The 14,292-nt window shown below is 39.0% G+C and overlaps 1 protein-coding gene across 1 annotated transcript in view; it reads left to right on the top strand.

The window, feature by feature from the left end:
- Nucleotides 1-7: 7 nt before the first annotated feature.
- Nucleotides 8-14,292, top strand: part of TANC2 (tetratricopeptide repeat, ankyrin repeat and coiled-coil containing 2) — a 362,442-nt gene continuing 348,157 nt past the window's right edge. Inside the window, exon 1 of the mRNA XM_035026328.1 lies at nucleotides 8-237. The gene's annotated coding sequence lies outside the window, so the exon portion shown is untranslated. The remainder of the gene's footprint in view (nucleotides 238-14,292) is intronic.

Below are 14,292 nucleotides of genomic sequence, written 5' to 3'. Positions count from 1 at the left end.
CCTGAGGGGCGAGAGCCTGCACCCGCGCCGCCGCTGACAAGAGGACCGCCGCGGGCTGCGCTTGCCCGCCGCGAGGCCCCGCCGCGCCTTCCCGGGGCGCAGACCCACCGCGGGCGTCGGAGCGCAGCGAGGTGCTCTGGGAATCGCGGGCGGCGCCGGCTGGCGGCGCGGTCCTCACTGGGGATCCCGGGGGCTGGGGCTTGACCCGGAGTTGCAGCGAGCCCCTCAGGGCGGCAGGTAAGAGACCCGGGGAGCGGCGGAAGGAGGGGTCGCCTCAGTGACAGGGGCGTTCGCCTCCAATGCCTCGGCTCCAGGGAGAGGGGCGGGGGCGAGCAGGGAAGCAGCGGAACGGGCAGCGAAGTGCCTCCGGTGTCCAAGGTGTGGGGAAGGTTGGCTCCAGATGTGGCACTCAGGGTGGCTTCAGATGAGGCCGGGGACGGTCACTTCGGTGTCACCGAAGGTGTCATGGAATTTGGTACCGAGAGAGTCTCTAGATGACGGGGACCCAGGAGGAGATGCGAGGCAGATTGCTAAACGTGGCAGGCAATGTGGTGCAGAACGAGTTGCAAAATGTGCCCCCAGAATGCAGCATAAAAAGTAGTTGTGAAATGTGCCAGGTAAGGCGCAGGGTGGGTTGGCCTGTGTAGCATTGAAATTCATGGTAGAAGTGTTGTGTGCGATATTAACAATCCCTCTGGGAAAGGAGATGTAGTGTAAGAAAAGATTAATAAGGCTCATTGCTAGGTATTTTATCACAGGAAATCGAGAGGAGCTATGATATGCTATTTTTTGAGATAGAGAGAGTACGTACCCACGTGAAAGAAGAAAAAGCATATTGTGTCTGGTTGTGAGATGGGAAAGAAAAAATAAGGCTAACATAATTCCAGGTTTTGCCGTCAGCTTGGAGAGAGCACGGATACAATTGTATCCTGTCTTTTATTTCAGTTGTGTAAAATGGGTTTCACAAAACATAAACATGATAATAAACATTAGGAAGATTTGGTGTTTTGGGTGTCTTTCACTCTGTTCTCTGCTCCTCTCCAGGAAAAGAAAAACAATAAACAAAAAAACACCACATCTTGATCATAATTCTGAGTTCAAGATCATTAGGCAAAGGGATTTTTTTTCCTGTGTGCCCCTGTCTTCATTTTCACACAGGTGAAAATATCTGGAATGAGGAAAACAAAACAATATGGTGAACAAAAGGGATAAATTTTCAGGCATTTTGAGGGGTTGGAGCCAAAAGCTATTGCAGTGGTTAATTACAGTGAATGACAGTAGTGCTCTATTCTTGCATGTTCTTGGTGTTGGGGTGGCAAAATGGGGAAAAAATGGAATACAGTAAATGTAGCATAAAAAGCAGCAACATGGATACTGTCAGTGTTTCCCAGGTACATCATCTTAGGAATGTGAGCACAAGAATAAAATATTAAATATTCTTTCTCTATCTATCTTTGTATATGAAATTACCCACATGCTACGAAACATTGTGACTTCCATTTAAGAAGAACATCTGTGTTTTGAGAGGATTGTCAGAAAATAGCTGGAATTTCAGAAGTAACAAAAGATAGTTCAATGAGCTATGTAATATAACTTACATATGTACGTTCAATGAGTGTCTGTATGGTATGAAACAAGCAGAAATATCTGGCTGTGTTCATTAGAATATAGTTAATGATTGAGATTTTAGTCTTTTATGTTGTGATTATTGTAGAGAAATTGAATGACTTGCTTGAAGAATGTTGTTCTTATAATAACAGTAAGTAATTTGCTAGATAATCTGAAAATTCATACTGATGGGCTTCCTCCTGCATCCACATTCACCCACTGAGGGATCATTTGCTTTAAAGACAAAACTGGATTTTACCTGGTGATTAATACTGTGTTTTAGTGTTTTCTATAGATAAATCCCTCACCTTGAGGCTATGTTGGGGCTAAAGCAGAGAGGAGAGGGCCAGAGGAGAATAAAGAGCAGTTCTGTTGGGTCTTCCTGTTTTGTTCTGACTGTAAGCCATATGTATTGCCACCCCCTACTGTCTGTAGGAAGAGGTGTTGCAGAGCCCCATTCTTTTCTTGTTATCACTGCCCCCTTGTGTAAGGGAAGAAATTGATATTTGCACTTGGGAAAACCGCTCTCCTCCGATTGTTCTTGACAGGGTGGTTATGTGGATCTATTAATGATCTGTTCTTTTCAGAGTTGCAGGGCTTTAAACTTACTGTTAATCAGGCTTCAGATTTAATGTCTTTTTTTTTTTAAAGATTTTATTTATTTATTTGAGAGAGAGAGAATGAGAGACAGAGAGCATGAGAGAGAGGAGGGTCAGAGGGAGAAGCAGACTCCCTGCCGAGCAGGGAGCCCGATGTGGGACTCGATCTCGGGATTCCAGGATCATGACCTGAGCCGAAGGCAGTCGCTTAACCAACTGAGCCACCCAGGCGCCCTTAATGTCTGTTTTTGATAGTATCTAATTTTAATCAGTAATTCAAATTGTCCAGAATGTTTTTAATATGTTTGGGAAGATGGAGTATTGTTACTAGAAGTACTAGTCGTAATAGCTCACCCTTATATAGCACTTACTCTGTGCCAGTCCCATTATACATGTTTTAATCAGTTTCAGCACCCTGTGAAGTATGTCCTGTTATTTACGTTTTACTGATGAGAAACTGAAACACAGAGATGTTCAATAACTTGCATAGGACAATCAAGAATCAGATTTAGCTGGCAAGTGGAAGAGTTGAGTTTCAATTCAATAAGTAAGTAGTAAGACACATAAATATTAAGCCTACAAATTTACCAAAAATACGGTTACTGGGCGCCTGGGTGGCTCAGATGGTTAAGCGTCTGTCTTCGGCTCAGGTCATGATCCTAGGGTCCTGAGATCGAGTCCCGCATCGGGCTCCCTGCTCCTTGGGAACCTGCTTCTCTCTCTCTCTGTCTCTGTCTCTCATGAATAAATAAATAAAATCTTTAAAAAAAAAATACGGTTACTTATAGTATGAACATTTCTCTTACGGGATTTATTTTTGTAATTTATCTCTGGGATTATGAGTAGAGGAGTATCTGTACTTTTTATGTGTTTAAGGACATATTTGTGATAGAGGTTGGTTTTGGGGGACTTTAGAGATAGAAAGTTACTTTCAAGTAATTTTGGGTGTGTGTGTGTGTACATAGTATGCAATAAAGGTTTACTGGTGCTTTTAAAGAGAGTACACCACACACACACACAGATCTACATACCATCTCTTTAAAAGCACCAGTAAATCTTTATTGCTAACTTTCTCAAGGAAAATTGAGGAGAAATTGTCCATTTTTCCTGCTTATTCATACTTTTATGATCTATTTTATTTTAAAAAGTAACAAAAATGGATGATTGTGTATATTTTACCACTTCCATCAATAACCATTGGCTCAGACTTTTGTCACACTTACACATTGTTTCATATATATTACATATGAAATCATATTTATAAAAATGTGTAAAGTATAAAGAATAATAGGGCCCCTGGGTGGCTCAGTCATTTAAGCGTCGAACTCATGATTTCAGCTCAGTTCATGATCTCAGGGTTGTGAGATGGAGCCCTGTGTCAGGCTCATGTGCTGGGTGTGGAGCCTACTTAAGATTCTCTCCCTCTTCCTCTACCCCTCCCCCCTAAAAAAAAGAAGAAAAAAGAATAACAGTCGTCTCTTATACTTGTAACAATTATTTTCTTCTGTAAGCCAAACTTTCTGCCATTCTGTAAAGCTCATGTAATCAAATACTTCTTTCATTTTTATGTACATTTGTAGATAAGGGAATTCAGGATAATCTATTATGACTAAGACTTATTCAAGATGTATATTTATATACTTTGGTATATTTGTCATAGACTTAGGTCATGCTGTGTATTTTAGATTGGCTGATAGTTCCTTTTAGCATACTTCATTTATGAAACTAATTTGATGTTTGCATCTTTATCATAAAGTTTTACTAACATTATTAAACTTTTGATTATTTCCCTCTTCCGTGTTTGATTTTTGGACTGTCCCATGCTGGCTCTCTGGCTTTTCCCCATATTTGCCCATAAATGCCTTTGCTCTTTTCATATTTTCTGAAAGATTTTGCATGCATTATTTTGAATGGAGAAAAAAGTAAGCCTAGAAAGAAGTACAGTAATCTCCTCTTATCTGAGGCGGATACATTTCAAGACTCCCAGTGGATGCCTGAAACTATGGATAGTACTGAAACCTATATATACTGTTTTTTTTTTCTATGTGTACATACCTACAATAAAGTTTAATTTATAAATTGGGCATAATAAAAGATTAACAACAATAATAAGATAGAACAATTATAGTATATTGTAATAAAGTTATGAGAATGTGGTCTCTCCTCTCAGATTATCTTATTGTGCTGAATTCATTCTTGTGATGACTTCTTATCATTTTATCAAGATGATAAAATGCCTATGTGATGAGATGAAATGAGGTGAATGATGTAGGCGATGTGATGTAGCCTTGGGTTACTATTGATGTTCTGACTATACATCAGAAGGAGGATTATCTGCTTCTGGACTGCGGGTGGATTAGCAGGGGACTACCATATACTAAGCCAGTACTAGTTCCGAAAGGGGAATATTAGGATAGTTGATTTTTTTTTTAGATTTTATTTATTTATTTGAGAGAGAGACACACACACAGAGCATAAGCAGGGGGGAGGGGCAGAGGGAGAGGGAGCCCAATGAGGGGCTCAATTTCAGGACCCTGGGATCATGACCCGAGCTGAAGGCAGACACTTAACCGACTGAGCCACCCAGGCATCCCTAGGATAGTTGATCTTGATTAGATGTAAGGTAGAACAAGTGTGCATAATAGAAATGCATGAAAGTTCTCTCCTTGTCATATTTCTTCTTTTTACAATAGAATTAAAATTGAATTTCTGAGACCTAGTGATTGGGCATAGTAGTTGAATGTACTTACACAGAATCACCAATGTTAGCTGGAATATTTTTACTCATGGTTCCCAGATTTTATTTTAAGGAGCTAGAACAAGCTGTCGCAGATGGCTGTTTACTTTTCTAGTACTAGTTTGATCAAGGTAACAAATATAAAATAGTTTGGAAGCTAGTTTAATTATTTGGATTTTTTTTTCCCTTTGTGAAGGAATTGAAACTCAGCATTGTCATATCTGCTGAGTGCCTGTAATTAACAAATACTATTATTTGGAGAGAAGGCACCATATAAATATACTGTATAAACAAACAGTCTTTGTTATAATACCATGAAAACTATCACCTGGTTTATTTGAATAGAATCTTTTTTTTTTTTAAGATTTTATTTATTTATTTGACAGAAAGAGAGATAGCAAGAGAGGGAACACAAGCAGGGGGAGAGGGAGAGGGAGAAGCAGGCTTCCGGCCGAGCAGGGAGCCCGATGCAGGGCTCGATCCTGGGACCCTGGGACCATGACCCCAGCCGAAAGCAGACACCTAATGACTGAGTGTTAGGTGCTCCTGAAGTTTTATTGGAATATGGCCATGCTCATTCATTTACATATTGGTTATGGCTGTTTTTTGTGTACAGCCACAGAGTTGGGTAGTTTCTATAGAGACCTACTAGCACACAAAACCTAAATATTTACTGTCGAGGCCTTTATAGATGAAGTTACCAATCCTTAGGTTATTATATAAATGGTCATTGAACGTCAAGAGTTGGAGATAGACCAGGTATGTCTCTTGAAGGCTCTTGCAGAGCATAATTACTTCTGTCTGTCTGCTGAAAAAAGATTGGCTATTTTGCCTTAGTAGGGATTTATCTGACAGTATCTGTGTGACACCCATATTATGTCTAACTCTGAAGACGTTTCTGACAAAGTATATTAATTGATTTATTCCTTTTTCTTAGAAGAGGTGGCCCACGTAAGGAGTTTTGGAGCATAGCATATGAGAACATTTTTCTTTGTTTGCCCAAGTCTCAGTCTCTCTTACGCATATTTTGTATTGAAAAAGATCATTGTTACAAAAAAAAAACCCTTGATTTTTTATATTAGCTTGTTATACAGTTATCTTGTGTTTAAGGCATAATGAGTTGAGTTAGATTAGTTATATTGGAAAAATCGGGGTATTTTTATGCAGAATATTAACACATTAAATCATTCACTTAAATATTTGTGTGTGTGTGTTTTTTGAAGATTTTATTTATTTACTTGACAGACACACAGTGAGAGAGGGAACACAAGCAGGGGGAGTGGGAGAGGGAGAAGCAGGCTTCCTGCTGAGCAGGGCGCCCGATGCGGGACTCGATCCCAGGACCCTGGGATCATGACCTGAGCCGAAGGCAGATGCTTAACGACTGAGCCACCCAGGCGCCCCTCACTTAAATATTTGTTGACTCCATACTGTGTATACATAGTTTTACTACTGTAGTCTTTCAATTGAAGGTGGACATTTCATATTCTTCCTTAAATCAAAACTAATAGTGTAATTCAGAATTCTGTGTCCTAATATTCATTCTATTCTGGGAAAAACCCAGTGTATTAAATTTGTCACTTCCCTAAAGTTTTACTGGTCAGTGTTGGTAAGTTTTAGTGTTTTCATTAGGTGGCAAAGGTATGAAAAGGAAACAGTGGGCGCCTTGGTGGCTCATTCGGTGAAGTGTCTGCCTTCCGCTCAGGTCATGATCCCAGGGTCCTGGGGATGGAGCCTTTTGTAGGGCTCCCTGCTCAGCGGGGAGTCTGTTTCTCCCTCTGCGCTGCCCCCCAACCCCATGCAGGCGCACTCGTGCTGTCTTTTTCTCTCACAAAAATAAATAAACTCTTAAAAACAAAACAAAACAAAAAAAGGGGCGCCTGGGTGGCTCAGTCGTTGAGCCTCTGCCTTCGGCTCAGGTCATGATCCCAGGGTCCTGGGATCGAGTCCCGCATCGGGCTCCCTGCTTGGCGGGAAGCCTGCTTCTCCCTCTCCCACTCTCCCTGCTTGTGTTCCTGCTCTCGCTGTCTCTCTCTCTGCCAAATAAATAAATAAAATCTTAAAAAAACAAACAAAAAACAAAAAATAATTAAAGGAAAACAGTGCTTTAAACATTCCTTTTTATAAATATCAGAAGTATTGCAGACCTAAAATTCACAAAGCAATATATATAAGCAATAATAATGGAAAACTTATTTACTCCAAACAGGTATCTTTGGATTAGGTAGCCATGCTTTATTTCCTTGACTGTAATACCGTACTTGCATATCATTATCTGATTATATCAGATGATATCCGATTATAGAGATTGACAACATGACGAAATATGGCACCAGTTTTTAATTGCCATGGCAACCCCACCTATGGATCTAGCCTTATAAGTAGATTAGTTATTAAACTTGGGAATGGGACTGGGTATGTAGATACTGTGATTTAATCATTTTAGTCATGGAGAATCTGCCTCAGATCTAGGCAAATACTTCTGTTTAAATGAAGGAAGTCTTTTCTTAGCCCTTTACAATCTTGGGTTGTGGGATCCCACAATTTCTAGCTCTTGTTGCTGAAATTTGGTAGGGTAAAGCTAGTCAGGTTATGGAAGCTTGATGGGTATTTGTTGTTACTCTAGAATTCTGTTTTTGTTTTAATTCCAAGGAATTCTGTAGGGTTCCTCCGGATTGGGAATTAGGGTGAATGAAGGTAATTAGTTTTATTAGACATATGGGATGAAGATTTACTACATACCCAAATCCTGTTTTAGCATCAGAGAATCTTAGCTCTTTCTTCTTGGGGTTTTGAAGAGGAAGAAAGACTTCTTTTGGAAGTTATCAGACATTCCTTTATTTTATTTTGTTTGGGGGGGAGGGGCAGAGGGAGAGAGAGAATCTTAAGTAGGTTCCACGCTCAGTGTGGATCCTGAGGGGGGCTCTATCTCATGACCCTGAGATCATAACCCGAAATCAAGAGTCAGATGCTTAACTAACTGAGCCACCCAGGTGCCCCACACATTTCATTATGATAGAATGACAATACTGTTGTTCAGTTGTAAGAAGCTTTTGAAATTCTACAATCGTGAGACCCATTTTATAGTAGAAAGAACTTGAATTTGTGAGTTTCTGAATCATGAAAACAGGTTGAAATTACTGCTCTGTCACTTGCTGGATGTCTGAGGGGCTAAAATCTATCTTGCAGGGTTTTGGTGATGACAAAGTGAAATAATGTCAGTGAAAATCCTTAAGACAATGTTTAATACTTAAGGAATGGTCATTTTTATTAGGCCTTGGAAATCATCCTGGATTTCTCTTTATTTAATGCATGCTTCACCCAACTCCTCCCCACAATTTTCGACTAGCATTGTCAGTCCAGCTTGTCCTTGTTATCTTGTCTTGCTCTCCTTTTCAGCCTTGCCAGGCATTTAAAAGACCGATGGTAATTAAGTTACTGATTTATTTTGTATCCTGAAATTTTCTCTTATGAAAGATTTGATGAGAGCTGAGAGAGAGAGTTCTTAAATAACTGCAAATTTAAAAATAAAGAGTTTTAGAAGTGAGATGCTGTTGGGCAGACTCCTGGTGTGCATACCTTTTTGGCCTATTTCCCTTTAAGTACCACAAACTCGACAAAAAATTAGTTTTTAATCTCCTATAAAATAGCAAACCATGGCATTTCTTGAGACAGTGAGCCCTTTGACAATTCTTTTTTCAATTCGATCACGTAAATGTCATAACATTTCTCACTTTTGTGAATAACTGGAATTTTCTGTGATAACTTTATCCCCCCATCACCCATGCTACATGTTGATAGCTTTTTGTAATTTTTCTTTTTTAAAAATTTGTGTGTGATATCAGTTAAGGTGGTTGCTTTTCTTTTGTGATTTACTTAATAAAAAGGCCTTGTCTGTTTACAGTGTAAAATAACACATTAGAAAAAGTTTACCCCTCTTTCTTTAGTATAAATAACAAGTTACTCAAAATCTCATTTTTTTCCTGAGTTTCCATTACTTCTTTAACATTTTGCCCACTTTTGTTAATCAGTGTATCATGCATAGTTATTCATTGAATATTTTTCTTTGACTCACTTTCTCTTAGTTTTCTCCTTAGTTGTCAAAATACTCATGAACAGGTAAGTTTGTGCTAGTTAAGAAATAAAAACTAGTTCATCCTGAAGACGTCTTGCTTAATGTACTTAAGAAAGACCACTTATATGCAACTTTGGTTCCAGATTGGATTGTTTTGTATTTTTAAATAAATGAACTTCGTAATAGTTCCTCTCCTTGCTTTACATAATTTAATTCTAATTTTGTCTTTGGATGCATTAAAGGTAGTCATTTATTAGTTGTCAACTAATGTTAATTGTCATACTTTTAGTAGATAACTGTTCTCTCCCCCCCCATTCTACCTTTATTAGAAAATTGTGAAAGTAAGACTCTGCTTGCAACCACGAAAATAAATAGGGATGAATAAAGGAAAAGTTAGTATTTTCCTCTCCCCTCAGGTCTCTCCCTTCTCCAGTTTTCCTCCTTGGAGTAGCCAATATTAACCAACACTGAGTATTTTTCAACATCTTTTTCTCACTCAAAATCATGTAAGTATATACACACACATACAGGCTTTTTGTAACTTGCTTTATTCTTTTAAGAATGTATCATGGCATCTCTCCAGCTTAGTAAATGGAAATCTAATTTTAAAAAGCTGAATAACATTCCAAAGCATACTACGCCATAATTTATTCTGTTGATCCCCAACTGATGGACATTAAGATTGTTTTCTTTTTTCTTTTCTTTTTTTTTTTTGCCATTATAAACATTAGTCCACTCTTACTCATGACCAGAGAAGCAAACATTCTTTTTTTTTTTAAGATTTATTTATTTATTTTAGAGAGAGCATGTGCGAGTGTGGGGAGGGAGAGGGAGAGGGAGAGAGAGAAAATCTCCAGCAGACTCCCCACTGAGCACGGAGCCCAGTGTGGGGCTCGATTCCATGACCCCGAGATTACGACCTGAGCCGAAATCAAGAGTTGGACATTCAACTACCTGAGCCACCCAGGTGCCCCAGAGAAGCAAACATTCTAAATAAAATATTAGCAAGATAAAACTAGTAGTGTATTTAAAAGATAATACATCAGAGTTTATTCCAGGAAGGCAGGGACAGTTAAGTATTAACATAATTTATTATATTAAAAAATTATAAGATCAAAACTATATGATTACCTCTCTCTTTTGGTATGAATTGGAGGACTTTGTGTTGTATTTATACGAAATAGCATAGGGAGATGCCTGCCTTTGTGGACAGTAGTCCAAGTTTTGTACAATTCTTTGATCCTCAAAGTTGATAGAAGCCTTTTTTCCAGAGTCTTTGGGGGGGACTTTGTGGGGCCTGGACTTGAGCTTTGACTTTGGCCTGACTCCTGGACTTTGGTTGCTAAAGCCTGGTACTCTTGACACTATGGAAATAAGTGTACTTCCTGAGACTGGGATGGATGATAAGGCTGAGCCTGTCTAACTCTTAGGGTTGGCATCTTTTAGGATGTATTTGATTATTCTGGGCTTAATGAGCACCTTGTGGCCTCTGTACTAGTGCTCATTGTTTGGAAATATTGGCCTGAATCTTTTTGAGGCCTTTTTTGTGTTTGTTGGCAAAATATGCATTCCTTAGGATCTAAGTTTCTTGAAGCTTTCTAGGGCTGGTCATATATGATGTTCTTGGATTTAGCCATTTCTGTACTGCCAGCCCCAACTCTGAGAGTGGTAGAGACTGGAAAAAAAGAAACTTATGGATGCCAGAAAAACATTTGGAATAATTTCCTCAGTGGATGTGGTACAATTTCTGAATCCTTGTTTGAGTGAAAATGCCTTTTATCTTGGCTGAATAGTGTTTTTGGATCATCATCCCCCCCCCCTTTTTTTTCCCTGCTATATAACATATACACCACCGTTTTCGAGCTTGTGCAATAGATAAGTCTGATGCCAGTCTGATTCTCCTTTCTTTATAAGTAACTGGTTCCTCATCTCCTACGCAGTCTTGCCACCCTTATGTACCCTGAGATTTTTAGATCTAATCTCATTATGCACTTTAACCCTTTTATAGCCTGGGAAACCCAGTACTGCCGGTTCATCTCTCATTTCCTGGACTCCTGTCTATAGTTCTGTATTTCCCCCTTTCTGACCCCAGTCCCCTTCCCCCCTTTTTTCTTATTTTTTAATATTTAGCAGTAGTATAGTAAAATAATTTTAGTCGTTCTGAGTTGATATTCTCAGGTATACATTGTGCTCTTTCAAGGTGTAGTTTCAAATCTTTATTTCAGGAAAGTATTTTTAATTACTATTTTTACTATTCTGTCCTTTGCTTGGATTTCCTTCTTCAGGGCTTCCTATCACTGTACGTTCAGTCTTCTTTGTTTTCAGTATTTGTCAGTTTTTCTCAAATCTTTTTAATCTCTTTGAGTTTTAAAATTTTCTTCTTTTTTACTTTGTATTTTTCTTAAGGGAGTATCTGTTTTTATTCACTATTTCTGGAATGATTCTTTCCTTTTGTTTTTAATTATTTTGAGTTTTGTCATTTTGAGTTTTTATAATTCTTACATCTGTTGTTCTTTCATGTCTTGTGTCATTCTCTTAAGGTCTTTTAGTTCATTTTGAAATAGCATGTTACAGTTGTTTTGTTTTTAAAGATTTTATTTATATGAGAGAGAGAGAGAGAGAGAGCAAGCAAGAGCACAAGAGCAGGGGGGAGGGAGAAGCAGACTCCCTGCTGAGCAAAGACCCAACCTGGGACTTGATCCCAGGACGCTGGGATCACGACCTGAGCCAAAGGCAGCCGCTTAACTGACTGAGCCACCCAGGCACCCCTAGCATGTTACAGCTTTGATCTGTTAGGTGGGCATGTCTTTCTGGCATGCTTTCGTCATCTGTAGGGATGTTATTCTGCCCCTTATTCTCTCTTCTTGTAACTTAGTATATGGAATTGACCTTGATACTTTCCGTGACTCGTTTTTATTAGGAATTAATTTCAAAAAATCTTTTAGAAAGTGGCGGGATTCAGTGAAGATTTTTCTAACTTCATAGAGCTTTTCCTGTGGTTGTTTTTGTGTAGTGTTAAAAAAATATATGGTGCGGGCACCTGGGTGGCTCAGATGGTTAAGCGTCTGCCTTCGGCTCAGGTCATGATCCCAGGGTCCTGGGATCGAGTCCCACATCGGGCTCCCTGCTCCTTGGGAGCCTGCTTCTCCCTCTGCTTCTCTCTCTCTGTCTCTCATGAATAAATAAATAAAATCTTTAAAAAATATATATATATATGGTGCTTGTGTTCTGAGACTTCCTGGCCAGTAGTTTTGTCTGGATCTTTTCTTTCCTTTGTCTCTCTTGTCTGATCCCAATTTTCACCCCTTTATGACCATTGAACCCATTCTCTGTGCCTTCTGGAGTTCACTGTCAGTCATCTGCAAAACTCCCTTTATCTTTAACCTCTTCTCTAAACATGAATATCTTCTTGCTTTCAGTAAACTTACCTCTCCCCTGAAGGTGCTACTTCCCCATGGAGTTCTTGAGTGGTGGCTCCTCCTATTGACATGGGTTAAGTGTTCTCTTTGCTCTCTCTTATCTTCGGGGGCTCACTGGTACTCTCCTACTACTCCAGTTATGATTATTGGTGATTACAGTATCCACACAGATGATCCTTCTGGTATTCTGGTCTCTTGACTTCCTCTCCTCTACTGCTCTTGTTCTTTGCCTCAGCTATTCACTTTTATGGCATATCATCTGCCATATGTTTTTAAACCCTCAGTGCATCTGCATTAATTGGGGAGTTTCGAGAAACTATAAGGATCTAGGACTCACTCCTAGAGAATCTGAGGTTTGGCTTGGTATGTTATTTTTAAGTTTTCCAGGGTGACTTTAATGTGCAGCCAGGATTGAGAGTCACTGTTCCACAGCTCATTATTACGAATAGCTACAACTTTCTATAAAGTAATTTCTGGCATTTTACTCTCCAACTAGCACCTCCAATTTTTCTAGCTTACTTCTAAGTACCCAACATCCTTAAATCTTTGACGTCACTGGGACCTTTCAATTTACCACCTTTTCACTTTTCCTCGATACATATGTGTCCTCAATTCCTTTTCTGACTTGGTGAATTCCCTTTGCACTGTTCCTCGATGCATACATGTTCTCAGTTCCTTTTCTGACTTGCTGGATTCTCATTGTAATTGCTCTTCTGCATCTATACTCAATCCCCTTGACCTCTTTCCCTTGGTTGTTCTTGCCTGGCAAAACCCAATCCTGGTTAAAACCAACTCTACTTTTTTACACCTGTGTACTTGTACGTGTATACGGCTGGAGCAAAACAACTAGGTTAACTATAAATTCTTAGTTAATACCCAGTGACTTTAAATACAGTGCTTAGTGCTGCCAAGGTACCCTATTTTATTATTCTAGTTCTTCCACATTCTCATTTGCTTAGATGAGTATATCTTTTCTTTGCATGCAAATCTTCAACATTTCCCTTCACATCCTCTCTTTCAGCTGGTGACCTTCCTATTTCATTAAGAACGTAGAAACAGTCTTCCTACCACCTGCATCTTTACCAGTTATTGTGAATTAACTGTCTTTTCCTCTGTTGAAGGTCATTCCCACCAATTGTTCCTTTGAGCCCACCCCTTCTTGCCTTCTCAAGGACATTCTTTCTGCAGTTCTTCCTGTTTTTCCTTTTCTGGATCACTGTCAGTAGTGGTAAGTAAGAGCATATTCTAATTTCTTTCATCTGAAAGAAACTCTCTTGACCTTACTAACCCTTGCAGCTACTACCCCATTTCTTTTATCATTTATGCTAGACTCCGTAAAACAGTTATCTGTGTTGACCTTACCGAACTCTCTTTTTTTGTAGCTTTATTGAGGTAGATTGTACATATTTCAAAATTTACCCATTGTAACAGTACAATTGGATGATTATGGGTAAATTTATAGAATTGTGCAGTCATCACCACAATCCAGTTTTACAGTATTTTCATCACTCCCCAAAATTCTTTGAGCTCATTTGCATTCAATCTCCATTCCTAACCTTACCCTTAGGCGACCACTCATCTGCTTTTCTTTCTATAAATTGGCCTTTGGACATTCATATTAAAGGAATCATAAGTTTGTAGTTTTGTTTTATAATACACAGTCTTTTGCTTCTGTCTTCTTTCACTTAGCATAATGTTTTTGAGGTTAATATTTCATTCCTTTTTATTGCTGAATATCATTTCATTGTATGGACATATATATCCATACATTTTGATTATTTCCAGTTTTTGGCTTTTATGAATAATGCTGCTGTAATCATGTACAAGCCTTGGTGTGGATAGATGTTTTAGTTT

This window comes from Mirounga leonina, unplaced genomic scaffold (assembly GCF_011800145.1).
Source record: "Mirounga leonina isolate KUSES-001 unplaced genomic scaffold, KU_Mleo_1.0 Mir_197, whole genome shotgun sequence".
Classification (NCBI taxonomy): domain Eukaryota; kingdom Metazoa; phylum Chordata; class Mammalia; order Carnivora; family Phocidae; genus Mirounga; species Mirounga leonina.
The sequence above is the reverse complement of the archived record's forward strand: the minus strand, read 5'-3'. Positions and strand labels throughout refer to the sequence as shown.